The sequence below is a fragment of the Dendrobates tinctorius genome, unplaced genomic scaffold, assembly GCF_039654945.1.
Source record: "Dendrobates tinctorius isolate UK_male_01 unplaced genomic scaffold, ASM3965494v1 ptg000011l, whole genome shotgun sequence".
Classification (NCBI taxonomy): Eukaryota; Metazoa; Chordata; class Amphibia; order Anura; family Dendrobatidae; genus Dendrobates; species Dendrobates tinctorius.
The window spans coordinates 6,643,858-6,651,877 of NW_027361679.1; positions in this window are offsets into that span (position 1 = coordinate 6,643,858).

Sequence of the window (8,020 nt, forward strand, 5' to 3'; positions counted from 1 at the left end):
AGTCAGCTGCGTAAATTATCTGCCTGGCGACAGTGGTTGCCTCTGGAGGAAGATTGGTGCCTTGGAAGGAAGTAATCAAGACTTCTTCCCAAGCGGCCATTGCCGTAGTGACCCAAATTGCCTCGAAAGATGGAAAAAAATGCTGCTTCTGAAGCTTCAAAAAACTGAACGGGCAAGGTAGTCAATTTGACAATCGGAGGGGTTTCTGACTGAGGAACCCTCAGAAACAGATATGAGCGTTTTAGAAGCAAGACGCGATACAGGAGGGTCCACCGGAGGGGACTGTAACCAATCCTACATTAGGTCTGGATGAAAAGGGTATTTAGCCTGAGCAGACTTTTGCCCTGTGAACCGCTCATGTGGCCGATCCCTGTTTCTAGACGGCTGTTAAATAACGTGCGCACACGCTAGGTTTTCTTAAATGAGCTAGGGTGTGCTGGAGCGGGAATATTTTCCTCATCCAACCTCAGAATCCTGTTGACTGATTCTATGAGAATCAAGCGACTCTTGATCAGTTGGGGTATTCTGAGGGGCTGACGTGTCAGATTCTAATTCAGAGCCGTGCTCGCTGTGAACCTCAGGAGAGGGCGAGCGAGAGACAGGAGTCGCCGATGCTGAGGCGCTGACCGTCCCTTGGACGAGTATGGCCCCTTCTGGGGGATGGTTTCCGGCCGATGCCAGAGCCCTCCTCGGGAGGTAAGTATGCTTTCTGCCTGGGTCAGAGACTCCACCGACTGTGACAGGGATGCAGCCCACTCAGGGTTAAACGCAGGAGGCCCTTCAGCAGCGGCGGCGAGGGACATTGGAGCGCAGGTCACGGCGCAGTCCGGGTCGAAGTCCATGCATAATGGATTAGTCTGTGCACTGGGTAAGGCAGACTTGCAAGTGGTACACACGGTAAAAAACGCAGTGTGCTTTTTAACAGCCCTTTTAGCCTTAGATTGAGGCATAGCACTCCTGAAAGGGTTAACAGCAGTCTGTCTGCAGCTGCAGGGAATGTGCCATGAAGGAGTTAAGCTTTAATCTGAGGGCAGATGCAGCTTACCCGGTCCTGGCTGGGTCACCCGGGAGGAAAAAACGGTGGCCCGGTGGTGTCACCCGGTATCTGGCTGTCCAGAGCAGGCATAGCGCTCATGAAAGGGTTAACGGCAGCTGAAGACATGGCCCCCGAGAATAGAATTGCGCGTCTCGTAAGTAATGAGGCGCCAAGAGGGGGCGGCGACGTTAGCGCGGGCAGCGCTAATCAAATTGCGGCTTAGGCTGGTTTCACATTTGCGTTTTTTTGCGCTTGAAAAAAACGCATACGTGCGCATGCGTTTTTTCCCCTATATTTAACATGGGCGCGCTTACGTGCGCGCTGGCATGCGCACGTATGCGTTTTTCATGCGCTGCGATTTTTTGGGGTGTGCGTTTGTATTTTACAGACGCTACATGTTGCATTTTTTGGTCCGCCCAAGCACTGCAAAAAAGCGCATGCGCACGTTTTGCGCTAAAAATGGCCATTATGGCCTATGGATGCGCATACGTGCGCACTGGCATGCGCATGTATGCGTTTTTTTAGCGCTGCGTTTTTTTGGTGGTGTCCACTAGTTGTACTAGTTATAAAATTCTAAAGTAAAAAAAAAAAAGTCTATATAAAGGAGGTGCCTGCCAAAACTCTGCCACTACTACACTGACAGATTGGAGAGCAGACAGTCACCAAGGAACCCATCAGCGTCAAGAATGTGAGTATTATTACATCATATGCCTGTCCTTTTAAATTATGTATGTACTAATGATTTTTATTATTTTTACATGCAGTATGTCTTCAGAATCAGAATATTCCCCATCGCAGCAGGAATTGGCGCAAGCAGACCGTGAGGTGATTATTTTCGTGCATCTGTTAAGTATATCTGCTGCTACTCCAAATCTCTTACGTTTTTTTCAACTTTTTTAAGACATCATCATCATCATCTTCTGCGGACGGGACTACTGAGGGCGAAGAGCAGGAGCAGCGAAGCCAAGTCCCGGTGGTGATACGGAATGTATGTATCAAATGATTTGTAATGTTCTTTATTTTTTATCTTCTATTTTTACTCTTTTTTATGTTTCTTTTTTTGTAACTTTTTATTCAATTTAAATTTGATTATTCTAATGAATGTGTTTTGTCTAGGTTCCACAACGGGATGAAGACGTCTACCTGGATAATGAGCAGCTCATCAGCCTGGTCCAGGAGCGTGCGCCGTTGTGGGACAGCTGTGACCGGCTGTACAAGGACAATGTGGTGACCGGGCAGCTCTGGAATGAGGTGGCCGCAGCGTTGATGGATGGCTGGGACAGCGCCACAGCATCCTCCAAAAAGGCGTTTAGTGAGTATTTCCCTGCTCTGTATTGTGCCGCAGTGACTGTTGTCCTTGACGGCACTGTTGGGTTTCGTGCTAGGTATATTCTAGCAGGAAACCCAACAGTGTCATCGGGCTCTACAGTGACTGCTTTGAGTATTGTATTGCTGTATTGTGCCGCAGTGACTGTTGTCCTTGACGGCACTGTTGGGTTTCGTGCTAGGTATATTCTAGCAGGAAACCCAACAGTGTCATCGGGCTCTACAGTGACTGCTTTGAGTATTGTATTGCTGTATTGTGCCGCAGTGACTGTTGTCCTTGACGGCACTGTTGGGTTTCGTGCTAGGTATATTCTAGCAGGAAACCCAACAGTGTCATCAGGCTCTACAGTGACTGCTTTGAGTATTGTATTGCTGTATTGTGCCGCAGTGACTGTTGTCCTTGATGGCACTGTTTTTTTTTTCCCCAACAGTGGACAAAGTCCGAACACGTTGGCGTTCGATCAAGGACCGCTTCAACAGTGATGTTCGTGCTGAGGGCCAGGTTCGCAGTGGATCTGCGTCAAGGACCAGAACTAGATACCGTCACTATCACGCGTTGCAGTTCCTAAGACCGGTCCTTGCCACGAGATCGTAAGTATTATAAATTGTGGGTTTTTAGTTTTATTAATCTGTGTTTTTCTAATCCACAGCTGATGCTTCTTGTAAAGGCATGGTAGTAATGATTTTCCTTTCTTCCACAGCACCTGTAGCAGCACCCTGCAACCTGGCCCTAGAGCGGTCCTTCTTCGGACGTCCTCTGACCCGTCCCAGCCATCCGACAGCCAGGAAGCACCTTGCAGGTCAGCCACACACACAGCTGGTGACCAGGAAGCTGGGCCATCAGGTGTTCCCCTGTCCCAGGTCTCTGCCACTGGTTATGCGGGCACTACCCGCCAGCGGCAGAGGGCCTTGGACAGGAATGTCTTGCCCGAGTTTATGCATTTGAGAGAGGCCTTTAATTCCAGCCTCAAGTCGCTGTCCGACAGAGTTGAAAGCGGTTTTGCACTCATGGAACGTGGTTTTAACCACTTTGAACACCGCTTCAATTCTGTAGAACAGCGCCTTGACCGTCTGGAGGCCGACCTCAACAGACCAGCACACCATTTTTTTAGTAAGATTGAAAAGGGCATGGCGGAACCCCTTAGTCCTGAGCAACAGCTGAATGTGCTGCAGGCCTGCAACAATGCTTTCTTGCAGGCTATGCAGCATAATCGGTACGGTCAGCAGTCAGTGGTGTCATTTCCACCTGTGCCACCACTGACTCGCTTCACCTCACTACCGACTTGTGCTGCATACCACTGCACGGACACCTCTATTCAAAGCCAGGACACCCACCGTTACACCACCACAAGTCTGAGTGCAGCTGGTCACTTCACCGACACCACCATGGCAAGCGCTGCTCCTGTCTGGAGCACCACCGCCACTCCCATGCATGCGTGGAGCTCAGCCACCACTAGGCAAACATGGAACAGCCCTGCCGCTACAACAACATGTAGTAGCCCTGCCACCACCACTCCGCAAACCTGGACCATCACTGCCGCCACCAGTCCTCCTGCAAGGACGAGCACTGCCAACCAAGAGCAGCAGCAGCAGCCACCTCAGCAGCAGCAGCAGCCACCTCAGCAGCAGCAGCCACCTCAGCAGCAGCAGCAGCCACCTCAGCAGCAGCCGCCACCTCAGCAGCAGCAGAAGCAGCCACCCCAGCAGACGGGGGACCTACACTCAATATTTGCCCCAAGTTCAAGGCGAAATCAATCGAGGCGGGCATTGGGCCAAAGTCGGTCCAGGCACACAAGCCTACGGCGACATGCCATTACAACAAATGTACCTGAACAGATTTCCTCTCCTCCAAGTGTTCCTAGTTTAATTCCCTTAACTGGACTACCTTCCCCCACAAGTTTTGTTGCCCCTTCCCCTCAAACACCGTCTTCAACTGCAAGTGTTGCATATTCCCTGCACACCCCCAAATTGAAACCATCTGCCCCCAAACGCCGGAAAAAATAATTTTTTTGTTTATTTTTGTGATTAAAAATAAATTTACATTTGTGGTTCACCATTACAAAGTTTCATTAATGTTTGCGCCGCTCACACACACTGATGGGTACATGTTAAAAACCAACCCAAGGCCTAGTATAGTCATATGTGAAATAACACGGACTAGTATAGTCATACCAAGGCCTAGTGTAATAACTCTAGTTTTACATTTGTGGTTCACCATTACAAAGTTTCATTAATGTTGTTTGCGCCGCTCACACACACTGATGGGTACATGTTAAAAACCAACCCAAGGCCTAGTATAGTCATATGTGAAATAACACGGACTAGTATAGTCATACCAAGGCCTAGTGTAATAACTCTAGTTTTACATTTGTGGTAATACAAAGTTTCATTAATGTTGTTTGCGCCGCTCACACACACTGATGGGTACATGTTAAAAACCAACCCAAGGCCTAGTATAGTCATATGTGAAATAACACGGACTAGTATAGTCATACCAAGGCCTAGTGTAATAACTCTAGTTTTACCAACTAGAATCTGGTTTCATGAAAAACAAACTGTTGAAACTTGTCTATTTCTACACTACCACAATTTTAAATAAAAGTTGGAATTGAGCTGATTACATTCATCCACTCAATGCTGACTTGTATTCCCCATTGACTTTCATTGGGGTTGGGTTTTGAAAAAAATCACATACTTTTTTTTCAACTAGTTGGACAATTTTCTCTTGAAAAAAATTGGTTTCCTGATTCATGGCCTGCAGCTTTGCTCGTTCCAATATATTTCACGCAGACTAGCAATGCTGCATTTTAACTCATATGTGTATTTACCTGCCCAGGTGTGTGAACATCAAAAACTTCAGTTATACATGGGAAGTTTTTTTATTTAATTGGAGTTTAAAAAATATAGTGCACTCAGTAATGGTATCAAATAAGGTTTTTTATTACCATAAACAAACAAAAACATTCTTACACCATTTCATCTTGCCAGTGCACCCGTCCTACATCAGAAATAAAGTAGGCCGCAAATTGGTCCCTCATTTGGCCAACTTCAACGGATGACCTGAGAGGGTGCTGAGTGAATTCAGGCAATGGGTTAGGAGCATCATCGTCCAGTTCAAAGGTCGGGTGCTCTTTAGCCATCACAAAGTTATGTAGAACCACACAGGCCTTCACCACCTCATCGACTGTTACAAGTTTAAGATTAATGGCCGTGCCCAGAATTCGCCATCTGGAGACAAGAATCCCAAAAGCACACTCGACAGTTCTTCTGGCCCTGGTCAGCCTGTAATTAAATATTTTTTTGGTGTGGTCCAAGTCCCGGCTGGAGTAGGGTTTCAGTAAGTTTCCGCACATTTGAAAAGCCTCATCGCCAACCATTACAAAGGGCAGTGGCGGAGCTTCGGTGTGAGGAAGAGGCCGTGGCATAGGGAAATTAAATTGGTTGCCATACAACCTCCGGCCCATGTCTGAGTTTTTAAAAGCCTGTGAGTCAATACCACGGCCAAAGGCTCCAATGTCCACTGCTACAAACATACATCCGGCATCCGCAATGGCCATGAGTACTATTGAAAAGTACTTTTTGTAATTATAGTACTCTGATCCCGTTCTTTTGGGTTTGATGATCCGTATGTGTTTACCATCAACAGCTCCCAAACAGTTGGGGAAATTGCATACTGTCCAGAATTTGTCAGCAATTTCCATCCACTTTTCAGCGGTGGGCAGGGGCATAAATTCTGGACAAAGAACATTCCAGAGAGCCCGGCAGGTCTCCGCAACAATTCCAGACAAGGTAGAGATTCCAATACGGAACTGGAAGTGTAGTGAAGATAGGGTTTCTCCAGTTGCCAGGAATCTGTGAACAGAGAAAGAAGTTAAATTAATATTTATGTATATTATTTTAAAACACTATAAAATAAAATATTAGTACATTCACGAAAACTAATTACCCAAGGTTTTGAATATTAAATTTTTAAAAAAAAGCAATCAGACCGCACCCCTTGGTTTTTAAATATTACGTACCGTAATGTCACCAGTAGCCGTTCCTCAGGAGGAATCGCACGACGGAGCTGTGTGTCCTGTCTCCGGATGGATTGTTGGACACGAGCAAGCAAATCCCTGAAACTTTCTTGGGACATCCGGATATAATCTGTAAATTTCTCCGGGTTTGCCTGGAGCTCGCTGTAGAGGGTGTGGTATGCCCCACGGCTCTCCCGGAGTTCAACAATCGGATGTATCCACATACGCCGCCGCTGCCGTCTTCGCTGCCTCTCTCTCTTCCTTTGTTCATGGCAAGCAACTGCATACGCCTGAGCCATCGCGATGTCCAAATCCAAGTTGAAGTGAAAACTCTTCCAGCGCAGATCCATGGTCACGAGAAGAATCAAGCAAATGTAAAGAATACTGTAAACAGGGTCTATATATTAACATACCACACCCACAATGAAGTCCCATTGGTCTTGTGTGTTGTTGAATGGTTTGTTTTTCTTTTTTGGGGGGTTTTTCCAAAATCTGTAAAAAAACGCAAACGCACAAAAAACGCATACAAACGCACAAAAACGCTGCGTTTTTTTCCTGCATGCGCATAAAAATGCTTGAAAAAAACGCAGCGTTTGTATGCATTTGCATGCGTTTTTTCTATGCGTTTTTTGCGCTAAAAACGCGCTGGAAAAAAAAGCAAGTGTGAAATTAGCCTCAGTAGGCCAGAAAAGCCAGGGACTAAATTTTTGGCCTACCCGCGGTAGGCGCCGAGGGCGGCGCCATAGGCCTACCCGAGCGCTGAGAGCGGGGGGGGCCGCGATGATGTTAAGTCAGCGCTTCTCCCGGGGGGCAGGACCCGACCCCATACCTCCACTCCTGTGCTCAGGCAGGTTGTCGCTGTCCGGGGTCTTCTTGTCTCATCTCGGGCGATGTGGCAGAGCTGGAGGAGGTCTTAAAGGGGTGAGCTCAATCGATCCACCCTGTGGTAGGGGGATGGAGAGCTCTGGGGCTGATTCTGGGCATCCGAAAAAGCGCTGCTCAAGTCCTTCTCCATGCCCTCCTGTGCTACGTCCTGTTGTGCTTGCCCTTGTATCCGTGGAGTACCGACCGTAAGGTATACTCCGCGTGCTTGCCTGTTGTTGGTTCGGGGGAGAGCGGGCCATAGAAAGGAACCGTCGCCCCTTTCACTCCGTTAATTAAAAAATAAAAATTTACAGAAAATTCAAAAATAAAATAAAACCGGTGGGGTCTGAAACCAGACCCAAGTGCCTCCTACAGACACTAAGCAAAGAACTGGAGAAATCTCAGCCACCGATAGGGTGTATACTGCAGGGGGAGGAGCTAACTTTTTTTCTGGTTTACTTAGTGTCCTCCTAGTGGCCAGCAGCATAACACCCACTGTCTCTGTGTCCCCCAATGAGGCGTATGAGAAATAATAATAATTAAAAAAAACTCGACGTTTTGCATCATTGTAATCACACTTATGAGCAAAATCATATTGCAACGTTATTCTTCCCACTAAATGTACACCGAAAAACAATTTCCAAAAAACAATGCCAGAATTTAGGGTATTTTTTTTACAATTTCTCCCCACTTGGAATTTTTCTCCCATTTTCTTCTACATTATGTGGTAAAATTAATGGTGTCATTTGAAAGTACAACTTGTGCCACAAAATACAAG